This window comes from Pinus tabuliformis, chromosome 1_2 (assembly GCF_031772625.1).
Source record: "Pinus tabuliformis cultivar Carrire ecotype Pingquan chromosome 1_2, CPIR1, whole genome shotgun sequence".
NCBI lineage: Eukaryota > Viridiplantae > Streptophyta > Pinopsida > Pinales > Pinaceae > Pinus > Pinus tabuliformis.
In genome coordinates, this window is record NC_142298.1 from 596,976,833 (window position 1) to 596,999,315 (window position 22,483).

A 22,483-nucleotide genomic window follows, 5' to 3' on the forward strand; every position below is an offset into this window, starting at 1 on the left:
TTAAAAAATGAATTCAAATTGAGTTATTAATAAATTTTTAACGAATTACCTTGCGAAGGCCTTTCATCAATCCGGTCCTAAAGCAACGATTGTTCAGGGAGCATCTTAATAAAAAAAGAAGTCATAGAATATCATATTTGGTTGATGGAGCCACTAATAGGCCCTTAAAAAATGAATTCAAAATGAGTTTTGAATAAAGTAAGGAGTGGAAGTTGCTTTTTCCTTTTAATTTTCAATGATTGTTCACGGAGCATCTTAATAAAAAAAAAGTCATAAGAATATCATATTTGGTTGATGGAGCCATTAATAGGCCATTAAAAAATGAATTCAAATTGAGTTTTGAATAAAGTAAGGAGTGGAAGTTGATTTTTCTTTTTAATTTGCAGTGAAGTAATTTAGTTGCCAAATTAATAGTGGGACAATTATTGGCAATTATTATTGGTTGGAAAATTATAAGATCCATAAAATTTCAAATAGATCTAGGACATTTTAGTGCTCTGATTAAAAAAAATAAACTTGCAACAGGAATGAGAATACAAAGGGATCCAAAAATGAAGCCTCCTATTTATATTAATAGTTGAAAACGAGATACATGATCGTGGACCTTGGATGGATTGACAAAATAACATACACGAGGTTTTCGTCCCTGGGATCAAACTAGGGAACGAGAACACAAAGGGATCCAAAAATAAAGCCTCTTATTTATATTAATAGTTGAAAACGAGATACATGATCGTGGACCTTGGATGGATCAAAATAACATACACGAGGTTTTCGTCCCTGGGATCAAACTAGAACTGGCCATGCCAAGTTCTCAAGAAAAACACAACAAGATACATAAACCCGAATGATCCAAATGCTTAGCTTCTATCCCCCTTTATAGGTTTGATGGACTCTCTAAAGACCCTATTTTATTATTTTCCCTCGAAAACCATGGGAAAATACCACGATAAATACCATGGATAGATTTCGTCCATTTTTACCAGATCAAGAAAGGGAATATTACAAATCCTCCTGCCCAAAGATTGCTTGCCCTCAAGCAATTCATTGTTATCCACAATAAAAACATTGATACCAGGATCCCATACAACCCAGTGTTTTTAGATTCGGTTGACTCGGAACCAACTCAGCCAAGTTGGTCCGAGTCAAGGCCTCACCGGGTTGACTCGGCCTATGAACTGGTTCAGTCAACCGAGTTATTACCGAGCCAGCTCGGCTGAGTCCAAGCCTACTCGGCCGGGTTGGAGACAACAGTATAAAAGTGATATTTATGTTTATGACAATATGGCTTGACAGCAATATAAAAGTGATGCATGCTTATGATGTATGGTTAGTGATCCATGGAAGTGATGCGTGGGCAGTGATTGTAATGCAAAGGTTGAGGTATGACAGCCATGTTTCTCTTTTGAGGTATGATACAAATTGATATGGCATTGACCTTGTTGACATAGCAATGACCTTGACACATGATTGAGTGTCCTTGAAACTTAGTATTAGGTCAGTCATCCATGACTTGGCCTGACAGTGATACATAGGGCAGTAATCTTGTATGTAACAGAAATCTTGTGATATAGCAGCAACCTTGTGATATGACAGTAATCTTGGCAATAATTTGTATGATATGTAATGACAAGTATGACAGTATTGTGTGATTAGACTTGACAATGAAATGTAATGGCATTATGGTAGTCACCTTGATATATGACAATGCCCTTGATATTTGACAGTGCTCTTGATATGAGAGTGCCCTAGACATATAATAGTGACCTAGTATAGGATAGTCATCTCTACATAATCTTGAAATGATATGACATCAATTAATGGCTTGTTCCTTTGACTTGAGAGTGATGACAGTAACCCCATATATGATGGTCACCTTGGTGTATCTAATTAGACTGTTGAAATTTTCTGACTATATCAACTTGGTCGCTGATTGCACGTCTAGGGATACGTCAACAATGGTTGGATACTTAGATTGTCTTGAAGTTTGCATTGAAGGATATGACAGTGAAGGTGTATTATGCCACAACTAGGGTTTGAGTAGGGTTTGTTCTACAGATTGAGATGATGAGGAAAAAGTTAAAACAACAGAATTGTTGATTGTAGATAGCAGTATTTGAGCATTGATAATAAGATGCTAGGGTTTACATGTTGAGCAAAGCTAATGCTATGTGTTTGGAAACATGAATGAAAATCTTTAAAATTATGATTTTTTATAAAGAAAGAAATATTTAATGTATTTTTTACAATGATAGAGTCATTTATATCAAGTCGGCCAAGTTGATACCTAGTCAGAGTCAGAGTCGGAGTTGGAGTTTTAAAACATTGATACAACCCAGTGTGTTATTCCATACCTCCATGCTACATGATCCTGAATGGATCCTTCGATACTTGGATCCCAAATGATCCTCCGACCAATCCTTCCCTCGATAGATTCATCTGGATCCCAAACAATTCTCTAGCCAATCCTGGCCCCAATGGATTCTCCTGGATCCCAATGCCACCTAAGTCCTGGGACCTGTGGGTTATGGTACCATCTCAACCCTCCATCACTGCTTGTGCTAAAGGGCCCAAGCTGCAATATGCCCTTGGCTGTGAGTGTCCTCCTAGGAATCAACCCATCAATAGAGTACCAACTCATAATTTCTTGCCAATCCACGCCTTGGGAAGGTTGAATACCTGCAAATCTACTATGTTGATGTTGCTTGACACTCAACCCATGCTCCTGCACTCGGTCGCCCAACATGATGCATTTGGCGAACTCTGCGTTGCTCTTCCCAATGTATAAGGGGGGATTTGTAGTGTTGCAAGATTTATTTATGTACTCCAATAGAGCGTTTCTCTGGAACTCCCAACTGTATTATTCCTACTGCCTTGTGAGGGACTTGAGACGTTCCTCTACACTAGACAACTTGGTTGCTAACTCGGCACATATCCCTATGAGCTCCTCAATTTTTTTGTTCTCCTGTAAGATAGTGTCTCAGGTTGTCCAGACTCTTTGCTTCAACATCATAAGATCTATCTTGAAATGCATGATATTCCCTCGAAAGTCCTCTACGAGCGATTTTGGTGCCCTACTGAATGTCTCTGTACCTGTTTGGACTGGATGCCCCATGACCACAGCTTCAACTTGAGCCTTTGACCGACTCTCTGTGAATGGATCATCATGCACATGATGTTTTTCATGCTCCTCCTAATGAGCATGCTCATTGTTAGTTTTTGTAGCATCGGATGTGTTCTAGCCACAAAATTTGGTGGAGAGGCTAGAATACATGTATTCTCCAAAACTAAGAAATCGTTTCTGGAAATTCCACCTAGAAACGACTTAATTAAAATAATTAATAATTTTTTTAATATTTCCTAAGTCTAAACTTAGGAAATGTGATTAATTAAAGGGTATTAATTAAGTCATGGTGATAATCTTCTAGAAAAAAGACTTGGATCAAGTTCTAATTAATCTTAGCCATCAATTAAGTTTTAATCGTGGTCGTTGATGTCTCAACAAGAGACTATAAGAAGAAGCTCAATGGGCTTGAAGAAGACACACCAACAGTTTGATTTCAATGGCAGATCAATTTCCAGAGTAGCAACGTTGAGTTGCCGGAGAGAGAGCTAGTGAGGTCGAAGCAGTGAGAGAGGGGCAGGGATAGCAAGGTCGGGGGAAGGATTGTAGTTCTAGTGAGTGCACTGCAGAGAGGCAGCTTAGTGCTTCAAAGGGGATTCTGTATTTTTTTGGGGAGAAGCAGTGATTAAGTGCCAAAAGCCGGAAGGAGAGTCTGGAGGCGAGGAGGATCCATCTTCGAGACAACAACTGATCAGATAGCGAGAGGGAAGCAATTCCAAGTTGTGGGATGCAATACTACATAGACTGACATTGTGACTACGTAGAGGCAACAAAGAGAATCTGAACTTGTGCTAAGGTCATTGTTAGATTGCCATTGGGAGTGAGATTTTTCTCACTAGATTTATTGTCAGTCATTTCTCTGTATGGATTGCTAGATTTGAGCATCCATTTTCTTATACTAGGATTTACTACTGCATAATATTAAAACCCTCAGTTGTTGCACCACTTTTTTTGAGTTGGGTTTTTCAGGGGACTTAGTAAAAAAATAACGGTGTATTTTGTGTGTGTGCATCTATTTCTTCCATCATTAATATTTCTTCCGCAATATTTGTTTTGTGAAGGTTGCAGTGTATTTGTTTCGATATTTTTCATAGCACACAACAAATAATTTGTTTAATTAAATTAACAAATAGAAGAAATAACATCAGTTGCTGCAATAGGGTTTGGGGTTAGCTGAATTTTCGCATGGTATCAGAACACAAATTGAAGTCAGAGAGCTCAATTATAGGCTCGAAGAAGGAGCTTCGAAGCACTACGTAAGTAGCTGTTCGAAACCCAGGGGGTGGTGCAGTCCCTTTGGCCAGGAGGGTCAATTTTTGAGGAAAAGTTTATTTCTTTGAGAGAGTCGACAAAAAATAAATTTTCCTGATCAAAGATTACCAGAGGCAGAGGGAGAAGCAATGTTTTCCTTGCAGAGAAGATCTTCAACTATGCGCAGTTATTTTGCAACAGTTTGTTGGTGAAGAATAGCGTCAAGAGGAAGGAAGAGCACACATTGGGTGAATTCTTTCCTCAGGGAACTTCTAGTCCAGAAGTTCAATTTTTCACTACAGAGCAACAGTAGTTGTGAGCAAATTTTCCCACTCCAACAGGGAGTGTGTAGAGCCAGTCAGTAGCTGCGTAGAGGAGAAGAGGAGGAGTTCGAATTTTTGTAGAAATGGCATCAGTAGGACTGATTGATCAGGATTGGTTGGACGGAGCCTCAAACTACGTGATCTTGAAGGCAATAATTTCTTGTCTTCTAGATGAATACGATCTCAAAGCTTATATCGATAACGTGGTAGCTGTACCCATGGATGCAGTTTAGTTGAAGGCCTACAAGAAGGAGATGGAAAAAGCAAAGAGGTTGATTCTTGATGGGGTTCAAGATCATGTGGTGTCTCACATAGCTGGAAAAGCTATTGCAAAGTAGATGTGGGAAGCTCTCGCTATGCTATACCAAGGATCTTCCGAGCAGCGGAAGGTGTATCTTGAGGAGAAGTTGAGATGTACAAGGATGCAGAAAGGGGAGCACATAGACCCCTTCCTTACTAGAATTCAGGATGTCCGAGACCAACTGTCTATAGTAGGGTTAGCGCCCCAACCCACAGAATTGGAGCCGTTAGCTCTAAACAACGTTTTCGAAGACTGGAAGGTCTTCGTCTAGAGTATTATGGGCAGAGACAAGTTTCCAAAGTGGGATCGAATGTGGGATGATCTGTAGCAGGAGGATATGAGGTGAGATTTGTTGAAGATCACCATCAATGGTAGCAACAACAGCGACAGTGGGACGAAGCAAGTGAAGGAAGAGGAAAATGTGGCCCTCACATCAAAGGGGCAGCAGGAGTAGCGTAGGAGGAAGAAGGACATTTTCAAGATCAAATGCTTCAGATGTGGTGAGCTTTGCCACTACAACACCCAATGTCCTCTCAGGAAGAAGGACAAGGAGGAGAAGCAGGACCAGGTGACAACTCATGCAGAGATCGACAGGTTATCCTCCAGATTGGAGGAAGAGTTTTCCATGATCATCGATATACCTCCAGGAGTGAGGTAGGGTTGATTTGGTTTTGTAGCCCCAGAGAGCTACAAGATGGGTAGGATTCTTGAGGAGGTCCACCTCTTGAATCAGAACGTTGCTACGGGAGCCCACAGTATTTCAGTAGCTGGATGGATTAGTGGCAGATGGTGTAGTCAGATGCCAGAGTGGCAGATGCAGTGGCTAGTAATAGTCAGATAGTGGGCAGTGCAGTGCAGAGTTGGCTATAGTGCAGTTCGCACATAGCAGAGTCAACAACAATGCAGGGGCTTAACTGATAGCACAGATACTAGCAGCAGTCAGAGACTCGGGTGATAGATGCATTATATTGTTCACAGTGGATTCAATATTTTGGATGCTTTTCAGTTGCAGCAGTAATAGATGGAGAGGGAGTTGCAATGCAGATGCAGTGTCAGCAACATTTCAGCAGGGCCAACAACAACACAGATGCAACGTATATCAGAGTTGCACTGTAGCTGGTGTGCAACAGCAGCCAGACATCATCAACGCGACAAGAGGTGGTGTAGAGACATGGTGTTACTTCAGTGGGTTGTAGTGGTAGAACACATTCCTCGCTAAGAGGGAGTGTTAGATTTTGTATCATTAGATATGTTCTAGCCACGAAATTTGGTGGAGAGGATAGAATACATGTATTCTCCAAAACCCATAAATAATTTTTGGAAATTCCACCTAGAGACGACTTAATTAAAATAATTTATCATTTTTTTAATATTTCCTAAGTCTAAACTTAGGAAATATGATTAATTAAAGGGTATTAATTAAGTCATGGTGAGAATCTTCTAGAAAAAGACTTGGATCAAGCTCTAGTCAATATTAGCCATCGATTAAGTTTTAATCGTGGTCGTTGATGTCTCAATGAGAGATTATAAGAAGAAACTCGATGGGCTTGGAGAAGACACACCAACAGTTCGATTTCACTGGCAAATTGATTTCCTAAGTAGCAGCACTGAGTTGTCGGAGAGAGAGCTAGTGAGCTCGAAGAAGTGAGAGAGTGGCAGGGATAGTAAGGCTGGAGGAAGGATTCTAGTTTCGGTGAGTGCACTGGAGAGAGGCAGTAAGTGTCACAGAGAGGCAACATGGTGCTTCAAAAGGGATTTTGTATTTTTCTAGGGAGAAACAGTGATTCAATGCCAGAATCCGGAAGGAGAGTCCAGAGGCTAGGAGGATCCATCTTCCAGACAACAGCTGTTCAGATATGGCCACATCAATGGGACATAATGGATGAAATCCTAGCCCTACCTGAAAGGGGTTGTGGCCTATTGAGTTGTGGAGAGCTCTATTATAGCTGTGCTAGACATAGGCGAGACTTTCATCTGATGTGCGTGGATGCTTGGAGTTGCACATGCGCAGAATGTGTACGATCATCCTGTTGAAAACCTCTATTTGGCCATCAGTTTGGGGATGGAAAGTCATGGACTTTGTAAGTTTTGTATTCAACATCGACCAAAGACTTGACCAAAATGCAATCAAGAATCTTCTGTCCCAATCTGAGACAATGGACTGTGGGATCCCAAAGTGTACCCACACTCGCTCAAAGAAGAGCTTAACAGTGGCCTCTACTATGTTACTCTTCATGCAGGCCGCCATGATGGCCATATTAGAGAATGTGTCAACGACCACGAAAACGAAGTCATTGTCGTGCTTAGTAGAAGGAAGGCCTAACATGTAATCCATGGAGATAGATTCCCATGGTCGATTAGGGGTAGGTAGAGGAGTATATAGGCCTTGCTTATTGATGGTTGGTTTTGCAATGAAGCAGGTGGTGCAGGATCTAATGTACTTCCCAACATCCTGACGAAGTTTCAGCCAATAAAAATACTTCTGCAATACCACCATTGTTTTCTCTACTTTGAAATGTCCAACGACCCTACTTTAGTGTGCCTCCCAAATCATCTTGGCACACTCCCTTGAAGGAAAAAAGATGTGTCCCAGGTGGCATAACAGTGCATCCTGAAGGTGAAAATTTGGAACTTTCTTCCCTTCCAGGAGTGTGTGGTATGTGCTGCCGAATTTTGGATCACTCTGGTAAAGATGCAGCCACCCCGAAGTCTCATTCCCATAGGATTCGAGTACAGTGATCAGTGCCATGACTGGTGGTTAGATGAGGCAGTCTGCAACATTATTGGTGCTTCCCTTCTTGTACTTAATGTTCAAATGGAATTGTTTTAGGTAGGTGGACCATTTTTGTTGGCGATCGTTCTGCAACTGCCCTTGTGTCTGTATGAATTGCAGGGGTGGGTGGTTTGTGTGGATGATAGTTTCCATCCCTAGAATGTAATGCTTCCATTAACCGAAGGCCTGCACAATGGAATACATTTCTTTTTCATAAGTGGGATACTTTTAGAATGTGTCTGAAAGTGTCTCACTATGGTAAGCCACTGGATTCCCCTACTAAGTAAGAACTACACCAATAGCATAGTCCGAGGCGTCTATCTCAATCTCAAATGGTTGTTGCAGGTTTGGTAATGTGAGCACTGGTCTAGAGCATAGGTGATGCTTCAACTCGAAAAACACCTTCTGTTGGGTTTCAGACAGTTTTTTTTTCTTTCGCTCTTCCCTTGGTGACTTGACTTAAAGGCTAAGTTATATTTGAGAACCCCAACAAGGACTTGCGGTAGAAATTGGCAAGACCAAGAAAGTTTTGGAGCTCTGTTAGAGTGGTTGGGGCTTGCCAATCCTGAATGACTTGTATCTTGGTTGGGTCCACATGCACACCCTTCTCATCAATGATGTACCTGAGATATTGAACGTGAGTCATGGAAAAAGTGCATTTCTCAAAGTTAGCACACATCTTGTGTTGTCGCAGGGTTTTAAGGACCTATCGAATATGGTGGAGGTGTTCTTCCCAATTCTAGCTGAATATTAAGATGTCATCTACATACACCACCACGAATGCATTGGTGAAGGTGTTAGCCTCCTATACCAATAGGTTTCATATATCATGATTGGCAGGGGAAATTCCAAATATGTTCTGCTTTGATGATGCAAAGATCCCATATTTGTGTGTAAAAACACATCTGTAAAATTTTTTGTTCATGTCCTACTTGTTGATGGGTGATCCAACAGTGTAACCTGGATCATGCCACGTTTAAATTGATGTTGTAGAATAGAGAAAAAGAATCTGTCCAAATAGTTCAAGCTTGGCAGATCAGTAGTTAGGTAGAGAACAAAGGCGCCCAACTGCTTAATCTGGGTCCTTGGAAGTGATAAGGGTAGTTTTAGATAGCAAATCATTTGAAAAGAAAAAGAAAAGATCAATTGAGGGTTTGAAAGTCTAAGTGCACCCTCCCTGAAGTAACAAAAAATGTTAGGTACTAAGATGGGTAGGTAGACAGGGGTTGCCGAAGCTTGATTTTCTTCATGTGTTAGCTGGATAAAGACAATTTATATTGCCAAAGAACAGAGCTGTCTATTCAGCATTTTGATAACGAAATATCGAAGCATGTCTAATTTCCCTTTTTCCCCATAAAATCTCTTTCTAACATCCCTCCATGGACCATTGGGTTCTTCCCAACAAAGTCCTGCTCACTTTCTCTTTTAAGAAACATCAAGCCAAGGTGTTGGTTTCCATCACACAAGAAGGCCACATTTCCTGTGTAAAATCATTCCTCACTCTCATATGCTTCCAAACCTAAGTTTACTTCATAAACTTAGCCTTCACTTCTTCTTCCACACTTTAAATCCATATTAACTTCTAATCTTACTATATAACTCCCTAACTTTTCCCTTTCCCCTATTATTATAGCATTTCTATGCAAAAAGTCCCAAATATGTATATATCCTCCCCTTGGGCAATTTAGCCATATACCCTAAATTGTGAAGGAATGATGAAGTCGAATTCTATTGTAAATTGATGTTCATACTGTATTCAGGGATTAAATTAACATTTGGTTGATTTAACAGCCCTAACCCACCTTACAAGTTGCAAATTCATGTTTCTCCCGATTGTTTTATAAATTTTTGCAAAAACCCACTTTAGCCGTTTATCCAATGTTTTATATCTCGGCGCATTTTACCAAAAAACAAAAAATAATTAAAAGGGTCGTCGGGTCCCGCCATATCGCGCTGGCATTTTCACTGTCCGTCATCCGTCGGATCCGGGCCCTCCCATCTGACGGTCCTCGGCGATTTCGGACCACCCCCGCCGTCCGGCCTTTAGCGCCCGAAATTGTCAGTCGGCTGACATATTCCCTGGGGCGCGTGTCAGTTTCTGATTGTATCGGGCGGCTTCCGAAAAATACTGGGCCCGTACCAAAAGCGGTCCGATAAAACCGCTTACCGCCTTTCCTTTCCAGCCCATGTCAGCATCACGTCAGCGTTACGTCAGCAAGTCATGTCCGCTCCCATTTACCCGTCAATCCGACATGGCCGCCCCGTCACTCGTCCACCTCAGCCCAGTCACGCGTCACCACGTCATCCCGCCATACCCAGACCTGACCAATGACATCATGCTGACGTCATTCATAAAAAGGCGCCAAAAATCGATTTTTTTCCATATTTCGCACAAAAGTCATGTTTTTCCTCATTTTTCATTGGAAGAGTTTTCTGCCGCCTGCATGCCATTTTACGTCGTTTTCGCCAACCTCCAGAAATTTCCACCCTGAGCTGCTGCCGCCACGGATTCACCACTGTCAGCACCCCCCCCCGACTGCATAATTGCGAGGTATTTACCATTCCTCTCCGCAACCTGGTTTTCAGTGCTCCACTGTTAAAAATTCAAATTAACCAGTCAATTTCCCTGTAACTGCAAAATTAAACTAAAAGTCTATCAGAGGGGCGTCCCGGCTCTAAATCCATTCAATTCCCGTACTCACTGCACCATTTTAGCTCAGACCCTTTGTCCAAGCATTTCTCACTTCGCAAGGTGAACCACTGCATTATAACTCATCCTTTTCACCTCTCTCAGCAGCATTTTACCTCTGTCTCACCCAATTTACCCCTTTTCTCTCTGCAAATTACTTTATCCATCAAAATTCACTGCTTAGTGTTACCTTTGTTCAAAAGTCAAGTACAATTCAACTCCAAGTGACAACTAAGCAATGGAGGCCCCTGTGGCATTAAGCATTGCACCCCTGAATGCCCCACATAAGTACCTAGAATGGTTGGCCCTTGCTGACCGGGATTATCAAATGAAAGAAACGGTTGAAATAAGCAACAAATATCACATAGAAATCGTTTGTGAGCTAAAGAGGAAACACATAAGTGGTGCTGGTGACATGGGTATCTGGGAGTCCAACTTGCCCATCTATTATCTTCCACAAGTGAATGTGTTCCCAGACTTCATCCATCAGTGTTGTGAACACTATGAACCCACTCAAAGAGCAATTTTGGCTCCATCTGGGACTGTTTTATTTCACATCACTCCTCAATCCATAAATGAGATGCTAATCTTTGAGCCAACTAAACCTCTGGTGCCCCTTTCTATGATTTTTTTGCTCAAACAAGGTGCCAAGCTTCCTAGCTCAGAGGTCACAAGGATTGGCCAGTTGTTCATGCAGCCAGATTACCAGCCCCGGCAACCTCCTCCTTATCTACATGTTTGGTTCAATGAAACAGGGAGGCTGTTAGTGGATATGATATCCTACATCCTGGGTTACAATACCAGTGAGTATGTGGATGAAACAATCTTGGTAATGCTATCCATGTTCACTCCAGGATAGCCCCCTGCTTTCCAGTATGATTATGCCACATTCATTGCTGACAGAATTCATGAGCAATTCATGAATCTAGAGAGAGAGAGAGTATTCAAATATACATCATACATATATCATTTGATATTATACAATCAGCCTGATAGTTTCCCAATTTTTCTCAAAAAGCTGGATGCAAAAGGAAACAGGAGGTCAGTGATATTCTGGACACCAGTCTATCACCATATCTTTTACTCTCCATACAACTACTGTGAGTTCATTGATTTGTTCATTCATCCATCCTTGTCCTTGCTACAAAGTTCTCCTCCTCCTAGACTCACCGATGAAATGCAGAAGATCCTCCAGCTTTCAAAGAACTATAGCATTGGAGATTGGTACTTTTACCAAGACCACACAGTAATCAGAGTATATGGCTGTGAGCTAGCCCCATACAGACTGCCTAAGTATGTTCCCATGAGACTTTTTGCCCTAGAATACTTTCGGCAGTTTGGCAATTCAGACATGGTACACTTCCATAGAAAAAATAAGAAAGCACAGCTGAAAATTAAGCACCAACTGGGTCCATTCATTTTTAATAAGAGGGAAGAAGCTTGGGGAGAGGCAGACAAGATCCTAAAAAGCTTCCAGCTCAAAACAAGCTTCTATTGGGCACCATATGACCCTAATCATTTCATAAGCCTCAGAACAATCAAGTATAGGCTTGCTACCTATGATCACCTTAGCATTCCACAAATTGAAAAATGTGCTAACCAACTAGAGTGGAGAGAAGGCACATTAGTGGAGAATTATTCTGAAGAAGAATTAGCAGAAAGAGAAATTAAGAATTTAGAAAAAGTAGTTGAGTTGGAACATTTTGGACAGGTTTGGTCTCCAGCCACTCGGCATCTTGGAGGAAGTGCCTCATCTTCCACTGTTCTCCAGCAGTTTGCTTAAGCAACTAGCCAAGCATAAGCCACAGCAACAGAAAAGGAAATACAACAAGAGGAGTCACTTCCCAATTTGGAGCAGCAAGAAGAAATGGCTGAAGCACCTGCCTCCACAGAGCAGCAAACCCAAGAGCAAATCCCTCCAAGGTAGGAGGTAACAGTGGAAACTATAGTTTTACAGACACCTGCAAATGAAGAAAGAATGAGGAAAAGAGATAGGCAAGAAGAAACTCCTCTCACTACTTCAATGGATCAACCAGGGGAAAAGCGACAGAGGCTAAATCCTTTCTCTGAGGAGGAAATGCCTGAAAGACCAACTGATACTATGCTCCCTCCTAGCATCGAAACATCGGCCAGCTCCTTACAGCAAGAGCAAGAAATGCAAGGAGGAGTAGAAGTAAGTTCTTCAAGGCAGCGGACCAAGGGAGAATCTAGTATCAAAAAGAAGTTCACAGACATAAAAGAAAGAAATGAGCCGGTTAGATACCAGCTCTACAACCAACTGCTCAGAATGGCACCAACCAATCAAGAGAGACTCATGTCAGCCTATGATATTCAAGAAGGGAAGATGACTCAGTCATTTTAGACCTACCATGCAGCAACCTCAGTCAGAGGCAGACTACATCAGAACTAACTTGGAAGTGTTTGCCAAATACATCCACCCCATGGATCAGATTGAGCTACACAAGCAAACCGGGGAAATGGTCTACTCAACCTTGGCTGATAAAACTCTGTTGGCACACAGGTTACAAAATTCTCTACAGAATACTGCTGCTCAGCTAGAACTAGAAAAGGCATCATCTCAAGCCAAGGATAACAGAATCAAGTCCTTGGAAGAAATCATTATAGAGCTAGGACATGATCCAAATGATCCTAAGGGTGTGCAGGCCTTGATGAAGAAAAAAGATGAGGATATAGCAGCTTTGAGAAAGCAGATCAAGCTACCACCTACCCATCACCCTCAGACTGAAGGGGTTGTAGAACAAAAGAAAGATCAAGATGTGGTTGCTCTACTCTTGACCTTACATAAGAGATTGGTGGAAACAGAGAGTGCTTTGGAGGCGACCCTAAAGCAAAGGCAAGAAGAGCAAGCACCTCGGCCACCACCAGCAATCATAAATATTGAGGATACTCCTCAAATAATAACTCCACCAGCTCCTCCCACCGGGCAAACATCAGAGGCAGGCCCTTCAGGCTCAGCACCAGCATCAGAAGTAACAACACAGGTAGCAGCATCAGAACAGGTACCCAGCCTCAGCATGCAGAATATGATGAAGGAGCTTGAAGCTCTAGAACTATAGATGGCTGAACTAAAAGAGGCTAAAGAAAAGTTAGTCAAACTTGAAGAAAAATATGACAAATCCAAGCAGAATCTGGCTGAAAGGGTAAGAGAGATAAGAGCTCTGGAAAAAAGGATAAAGGAGTTAGAAAAAGAGCTTACTTTGGACAAAACTATAAGTGAAGTCAAGAAGAGTCTGTGGGCCAACATTGGTCAATCCATTACAGACCAATGGCAATCCATCGAAACTATCCATGAGCAAATGGATCTCCTAAGCAGGGCAAAAGCAGAAAATCAAAGAGCCCGGGCATCCCTGAGGAATATGCCTGAAATAGCCAACAGAATGATTCAAGTCCTTAACAATCGCACCGGCCTTCAGCTAGCAGGAATGGGTATCAGAGACAGGACTGATACCATATTACTAATAAAGAGGGTGCTTACCTTGAGGAACTATGTGCAGACATTGGACAGAAGGTGTCAAGAAATGCAGACAGAGGTAAATGAATTTATTGCAAAAATCACAACATTGCATAACAGAGGTCTTCCCAGCTTGGTAACTAGTGCAGGAAGGTTGTTATCACATGAAAATTATGCCAAGAGGGTCAACAATTATGCAACAAATCAAATAACAGCATCCGCAAGCAGTTCAGAGGAAACAGGGTCCCCATCTGGGCAGACTCTCTATGAGAAGTTAGAAAATTTGGTTTTTATTGAGCATGATATCAAGCACCTTTTTGAAGCACCTCCAAATTACTACAAATACATTGAAGCTGATGAGACTCTGATTAAAATAAAGAGACACCAATTGCCTACTGAAGATTGGTGGAGAGGCATGATAGAAACATTGCTCTAATAAATCAAATTTTGTCTGTAGTCTTTTGATCAATTTCTAGTCAATATTTTCAAATGACTCACATGTTCAATCTACCTGGGCGGCAATAGGAAGAGCATCTGGATAACAAGGATAATGACTTGCCACAAATAAACAAGTGCAGATGACGAAGCAAAAGTAGTCACACTGTGACAAAGCAGCAAAAGGCGAAGTTCCTCGAAATAGATGCAAGCACTCGGCCGACCCAGTTGGTTGCAAAATCAAAGAACTCTGACAGAAATGAACAGCTATTGTCTGTCTATTTTAATGGAAATAACTGTTGTATCTACTCTTTGTGAAAAATTGGTAAGAAAGTTATGAGCTAATGACTCATCTTTCAGATATTTTGTGAAACACTTTTGTATATATTCCCCCACGCATAACTTATTTGGGGTTGTTGATTTCATTATGGAGAGCTCCGCTGTATCTTCTCAGAGTTGAATACAAGAAGTTGTTGGTCTTTTCAATTTGGCTTTGCTTGGACAAGTTGTGATGAGATTGCTGGCTACTGCAGGATTCCCGTGTTATCTCGTGATGCAATAAGTTTCTTCTGAACCGTGTTTTGTCTTTTCTCTGTTTACAGAAACCATCTATGTTATATGTTTAATACTCTTAGCAGTAAGGAAAAAGAATAGTTCAGGATTTGTCCGTTGAGGCCCCCTAAACTCAATCTTTGTTGCCAATTATGTTTTCTTCAGAACTAGTTATAAATGTGGAATTCTTAAATGCTCCCATTTACTCTAACTTTTCCATGGCGAAATCTATTTAGGAATTCTTAACTGCTCCCGAATAGCATTCAAACCTTTATTCTCATTTTCACAGTGAAAGAAATCTTCATTGCCTTTCATTGTGTGGGTTCTGACTGTTGTTCCTCTAAATTTAAAGTTTGTTTCATGAGTACATGTCTGGCTCTGCAGTGACACTATCCTTATCACATACTCCAAGCAACATACAATCATAGACTCCCATTGCCCAATGGAATAAAACTCTCTGAAAATTGCATGCCCCTCTTTAGAAGATATCATTCAACCAAAATTCAAACAAAATTCAGTGTTTCATAGCTAGCCTAAGATTCCCAAAACAAAGCTAAATCAGAAAGAGAGAGCCCTCTCTGATTGCAGGTAGGCTAGGACCTGCAATCCAAAGACTGGTTTGTGGTTACCTCGGCCGTATTCCCTTAGGAGTCAAAGGGAACAACCTGAGTGATAACATTATTGGCGACTCCACTGGGGAACGAACAAATTATTTAAAATGGTTGCCTACTCCTTATTCCTGCATATAAATTCTGAATGACAGCCAGAAAGCCCTGGAAACTGTTTTTGCTTCGCATTTGCAGGAGTATATAAAAGCTGTGTCAGTCAATCTTTATTCAGTCTTAAGTTTTATATAGCTGTTTCAAAATTCGATCAGTTCCTTGCTACTCCTAAAAGCATTCCCAGAAAATACTAAAATGTATTTGGAAGCTGGCTCCCAAAAAGAATTCTCGTTATACAAGGTCCAACCCAGATCCAAATCCTCCTGCTGCTTTGGAAAATCCAAACCTAATCCCAAAGATCCTGAGGAAGCAAGAGCAAGTAGAAGATTTTGCTAACAATACTCCTGAAGCAGTTAACCCAATCTACGTTCCAACCCTGTCAAGGTTTTATTTCGTTCATCACCTGCTTCCCCTTGTTCATCATCCACATCTCAAAGCACTCCTTCTACACCTCCATTTCCTGCACATACTACCACTACCACTGCAACAGTTACTGCTTTTCCAGTTACCCCTATTATCCCCATTGTTCCAGTTGTCTCCTTTGTTCCTATAGTTCCTTTTGTCCCTGTGAATATGGTTAATAGATATGCGACCTTGCAACTACCTGCTAATTCTGGGGCTTTACCTCAAGATTACCAGTCCAAGATCACATATTTTGATAGCACTGGTTCTTCCACAGCCCTTCAGCATACCAAGAAAATGCAAGACTATTTCGAGAATTATGAAATAGATGATGATAGTGTGAGGATGAGAATTTTTGTTCAAAGTTTAACAGGTGATGTAAGAACTTGGTTCAGATCACTTTCTGCAAATTCCATAACTACTCCTGATGAGCTTTATCAATCCTTTACCAACCAATGGGAGAAAAAGAAAGACCCCTTGCACATACTAGCTGAGTATGACCCAATTAGAAGAGGCCCACAAGAGACTGTCCTGGAATATTGTGCAAGATTCAATAATGTCTACAATGCAATACCATAGAATTTAAGGCCTCCACCCAACCTTGCCTTGTATAAATTCCCTGATGGATTTGACCCAGATATGGCCTACTAGCTAAAGGAAAGAGCCCCTCAAACTCTTGCAGACATGCAAAATGTTGCTGTTAGTGTAGAGGCCAACCTAATTGCCAAAAGAAATAGGGCCAGAATGGAAATAAGAACCACCTTTAAGGAAGAACCCTCAGCCCTAGAGACTAGGAGACAGAGTAGAAAGTGTAGAGAGAAGAGCTTCATGGGAGGGACAATAGTCCAATACTACAAGGAACCCAAATTTTAGGAAAACCTAGAACACAAGTGCTGGTAGGGCTGGCCTGGACCAAGACATAAGACCTCCCTTCCAAGAAAACTTTACTGAAGCATCAACATCAAATGAGACAATAGATGACACTCACATCAACTTGATGGGTTTAAATGATGAGCAACAGGTTTTCCTAGCACAAGAAGACCAGGAGGACAATGATATCAAACAGTTTCAAACCAAGTCAGGGGAGTCATTTGACTTCAAAGAAGGCTATGACACAGCTGTCTCTGAAGTTCACAAGCAATATAAGTTAAGAAGCAGGATCATAGATGTCCCTCAACCTGCCAGGACAAAGGATACCAAACAGCCCAAGATGATAAATGAAAAGGCTATCCTTGTAGAATTAGTTGAAAAAATAAATCCAAACCCAAAAGAAGTAACAGTAGAAGATGTGACTGAGTTATTTCCCGCAAAAAAGCAGCCATGGGTAGCATCATCTTCATAGGACAACCCTGATAATACCCCTCAGAAAGTTTCCAAAACAAATATACTCCACCAGGAAATTGATAATCACGACAAAGTCACTAAAAACACAGTTGAAAAACAAAAGTATGTTACTCATAGCACCAAAATTCAATCTAAAAAACCCTTTGATCTTGAGGTAGAGATTTCCAAATTGAAGATAGCCATTCCTCTCTCAGAACTCGCCAAACATGACGTGTATAAACAACAAATTAAAAAGTCCCTTAAAATGTCTGAGAGTAGAGATGATGTTAATGTACTGGATGACACACCAGAGTTGCTTTTTGGACCAGAAGTTGATGGAAAAACAATAAACACAGGAGTTTTACCCTTTTATGTTAGCCTGCACATCCATGACAAGATACTACATAATGCAATGTTTGATTCAGGAGCCTCACATAACCTCATGCCTAAATCTGTAATGGAGAAACTAAACCTAGACATTACAAGACCATACAAGGATTTATTTTCATTAGACTCCAACCAAGTCAAATGTTTGGGCCTAATCAAAGATTTGTGTGTTTCTCTAGTCCAATACCCAAACAAAACTATCCTAATGGATGTGGTTGTAGCTGATATCCCACCTAAATATGGGATGCTATTATCAAGATCCTGGGGAGCCAAACTCCAGGGATCCCTCCAATTAGACATGTCCTACACCACCATATCAGTCTTTGGGCAACCAAAGAGACTGTATAGGGAGACATTGATGAAATATGTAGTGAGCAGTGAGGATAAACCCCAAAACTTTCCTATTTATGCAATTCATTCTGACATGGATTCTTTTATCCTGTTTAATGATGATGCTTGCCCTATAGCTGATGATAAACCTTTGGTCCTGGAACAAGAAACACTCACAATTGAGCAGTCAGTTGCCCAAAACCTTGAAATTGTTTTAGAAGATAAATCACATAAAAAACAAGAATCTCAATTGTCCATTCCAAATTCAACTGAATCTCCTAATACTGCCCAAGATCAAGGCATCCTTTGGTACCTTGAGTTTGATGGCTCAGTTAACAAATTAGGAGCAGGAGCAGGGGTATGGATCCACAATAGGAAAAACAATCATGCAAAGGGTCGTGCCTATAGGCTAAATTTCAGATGCACTAACAACATGGCGGAGTATGAAGCCCTCCTACTAGGGCTCAAATTAATCAAATCCTTGCAGGCAACAAAAGTGTCAATTCTGGGAGATTCTGACCTCATTATCCAACAAATGAAAGGCAGTTTTGTCACTAATGACAACAGACTGAGAGCATACAGATCTGCTGCTACTGAAATACTTAACACTTTTACTGAATTCCAACTTAGCAAGATTTCCAGAACTCACAACCTTCATGCACATAGTCTAGCTACGTTTGCTAGCACTTGCAAATTGCCCTTTGAACCCAACCATTGTTTTACAGCTGAGATAAAGCACAGACCTTCTGTCCCAAACAATGTCAAAGACTGGAAAGTATTTGAAGATGATACACAGATAAACAACTTTTTAAATTTACAGCATGAATTTTCAGGTTTAAATATCGATGTTGATGCTATGGATGACCTACATCAGCAGGTGAACCAAAACCAACAAACCATATTAGCTCAAACAACAAGTAAAATGCTGCACCCTACGACCTTTGATAACAAGAATGTGCAAGAGCTTAAACAAATCAATCTTGATGAAATAGCTGGAGCAGAGGCTGAAGTGATAGAATTAAAAGACAATCTTTTACCCATAGGCCTGACCCCTTTGGAAGACATTTTTGACTCGAATGATATTCCTAGGAAACCAAAGATGCAGCCCCTAAATGCTGCCATTGAAGAATGCAACATTGGAACAACTGAAAAACCCAAGATAATAAAACTATCAAAGTCTTTGCCCCTGATTAGAAGCCGAAGTATGTTGATCTCTTTAAAGAGTTCCAAGATGTGTTTGCATGGAGTTATGAGGACTTAAAATCCTATGATACTTCAGTCATTCAACATACTATTCCTCTCAAACCAAATCAAAAGCCTTTCAAGCAGAAACTAAGGAGAATTAATCCGATTCTTCTCCCTTTAATTGAGAAAGAGGTACAAAAAATGTTTGAAGCAGGTATTATAGCACCCATTAGATTTTCAGAATGGGTTTCCAATCTTGTTCCTACAAGGAAGAAAACAGGTGAAATTAGGCTTTGTGTTGACTTAAGAAATTTGAATCAAGTGTCCCTCAAAGACAATTATCCCTTACCCAAAATGGATCACATCCTCCAAAGAGTGGTGGGGGCTTCAAGAATTTCACTACTTGATGGGTTTTCAGGCTTCAATCAAATCCTAGTCCACCCTGATGATCAGGATAAAACAGCATTCACAACCCCATGGGGAACATTTAAATATGTCAAAATGCCTTTCGGACTGAAAAATGCAGGAGCTACCTTTCAACGGGCAATGGATATTGCCTTTGCCAAGGAGATACATGATTTCCTAGTCGTTTACCTTGATGACCTCACCCCTTTTTCAAAATCAGACCAAGAGCACCTTAGACATCTAAGGCAAATATTTATGACATGTAGGAAATATGGCATTTCCTTAAATCCCAAGAAGTCTCTGTTTGGTCTAGAGGAGGGTAAGTTGCTAGGTCATATTATTTCAAAAGAGGGAATTAGAATTGATCCAGACAGAATTCAAGCCATTCTAGAAGTCCCACAACCGAGAAATATAAAATAATTGCAAGCCTTTTTGGGAAAAATGAACTTTTTAAGAAGATTTATCCCAAACCTAGCAGAATTGATAAGGCGGCTAAACCACATGTTGAAAAAAGATTCCAAAGTAAAATGGATGTTGGAGGCCAAACAGGCCTTTGAGGGCATCAAGACTGCGTTGACTCAAACCCCAGTCTTTACAAGCCCCCAATTTGATAGAGATTTCATTATTTTCTCCTTTGCCTCCCAGCATACTATTGCTGCTATTTTACTGCAGAAGGATGATCAAGGGAATGAGAAGCCCATTGCCTTTTTCAGCCGAGCCCTTAGAGATGCACCCTTGAAGTATCAGATCATGGAAAAGCAGGCCTATGCCCTGGTTAAGGCCATCAAAGATTTTAGGATTTATATTCTATACTCTCATGTCACTGCTTATGTGCCAAATGCTATTGTGAAAGACATATTGACTCAAGAAGGGCTAGAAGGCAAAAGAGGCAAGTGGATTGCTAGCATTCTTGAGTATGATATTGAGATAAAACCCACTAAGCTGATAAAAGGACAGGGTTTATCCAAATTAATGTTTGAAACAAAATTTCAAGCCATAGACATCAATGAACTGGACAATGAACCGGAGCTGGCGACTCCACAGATCAATATAGCCTTTGAACAATCCCCCTGGTATGCTGATATTTGTTATATATTGCAAAACCTGTGTGCTCCCCCAGGGTTGTCCAGAACTAAAAGCAGATTTCTAAGAATGAAAGCTTCTAAATTTTGTGTTGCAGATGGTGCCTTATTGTGGAAGAATCATGAAGGTATATTGCTTAATTGTTTAACTGTGAATCAAACTGACAATGTTATGAGAGATTTTCATGCAGGGGATTGTGGAGGACATCTGTATTGGAAATCTACTGTGGATAAGATATTAAGGGTTGGCTACTATTGGCCTGTTATATTTGCAGATGTCAAGAAATTTGTTACTTCATGTCATAAGTGTCAGATATTTGAAGGCAAAAGAAAATTGCTACCATTACCCCTTAAGCCCATTTCAACAAAGAGGCCCTTTCAACAATGGGGCTTAGATTTTATTGGGGAAATTCATCCTTCATCTTCAGATCAGCATAAATGGATTTTAACAGCCACAAATTATTTTACCAAGTGGATTGAGGTTGTTCCATGCAGACAAGCAAATGACTCCACTATCATTCAATTCCTTGAAACTAATATTTTGTCAAGATTTGGTTGCCCTGAAAAGATCATTACAGACAATGTTGCTGCCTTCAGATCTAAGAAAATGGTCAACTTTTTCCATAAGTTTCATATCACTTTGGGCCACTCCACAACATACTATCCTCAAGGAAATGGTTTAGCTGAATCATCTAATAGGAGCCTCATTAAAATCATCAAGAAGATATTGGAGGAAAACAAGAAAAATTGGCACAAAAAGCTCATAAATGCCTTATGGGCAGACAGATTGACGACCAAGAGATCTATTGGGACCAGCCCATATGAGTTGGTTTATGGTATGGAGGCCAAGTTTCCCTCATCACTAGTGGTTCCTGTCATCAAGTTACATCAAGAATTTCTAGCTGAGCCCAATGATATACAAAGAAGAATTAACCAAACCATCTATTTGCAGCAGACTAGAGACCAAGTGTACCAGAGAGTTCAGGTTTTACAAGAGAAACTCAAGAAAATCTTTGACAAAAGAACCAAAGCAGAAGATTTTTTCATTGGGAATAAAGTGCTTAAATGGGATTCAAGAAGAGAGGACAAGGGAAAACATGGAAAATTTGATTCCCTCTGGAGAGGGCCCTTTGTTATTCAAGCAGTGCAAGGAAACAACACATATTTCTAAAAAAATCTGGATGGCACTGTGGTTGAAGAGGGCCCTGTAAATGGCCGAATGTTAAAGCACTATTTTGACTACTTTCCATGTATATAACCCAAAGCTGCCTTGTGCATTAATAGTTGTTTTTAGTAGTTTGTTTTTAGCAGGAAAATAGAGTTCCAGTTTCACAAATTTTGGGAATGATCAAGGGAAAGGTACTACTTCAAGATCTTTTGTCTTGCCTTGCAAAGCTCCAGTTTTGGTCATCTTGAAAACGAAAGTTCCTGATTTTGGCAAAGGGCAAGGACCAAGGCGTTCTGACCTGCTGTTCTTGGTCTTTCATATGAAAAACCATCCCCAAGTGGAGCCACTGTTAGCCTCCTATACCAATAGGTTTCATATATCATGATTGGCAGGGGAAATTTCAAATATGTTTTGCTTTGATGATGCAAAGATCCCATATTTGTGTGTAAAAACACATCTGTAAACAATTTTGTTCATGTCCTACTTGTTGATGGGTGATCCAACAGTGCAATCTGGATCATGCCACGTTTAAATTGATGTTGTAGAATAGAGAAAAATA